The sequence below is a fragment of the Seriola dumerili genome, unplaced genomic scaffold, assembly GCF_002260705.1.
Source record: "Seriola dumerili isolate Sdu_G_001 unplaced genomic scaffold, Sdu_1.0 BDQW01000138.1, whole genome shotgun sequence".
Classification (NCBI taxonomy): domain Eukaryota; kingdom Metazoa; phylum Chordata; class Actinopteri; order Carangiformes; family Carangidae; genus Seriola; species Seriola dumerili.
The window spans coordinates 2,166,272-2,166,587 of record NW_019174393.1 but is presented as its reverse complement, the minus strand read 5'-3'; positions in this window follow the sequence as shown (position 1 = coordinate 2,166,587).

Below are 316 nucleotides of genomic sequence, written 5' to 3'. Positions count from 1 at the left end.
AGGCATAAAAAAAGTAGTAAAAAAGTCATAGTATATTATGGCATAAAAACCTCATAGTATAGTAAGGCATAAAAAGTCATAAAGTCATAGTATAGGAAGGCATAAAAAGTCATAGTATAATAAGACATGAAAAGTCATAAAAATGTCATCGTGTAGTAAGGCGTAAAAAGTTACAAAAAAAGTCATAGTATTGTAATGCATAAAAAGTCATAGTATAGTAAGGCATAAAAAGTCATAAAAAAGTCATAGTATAGTAAGGCATGAAAAGTCACAAAAAAGTCATCGTATACTAAGGCTTAAAAAGTCATAGTATAGT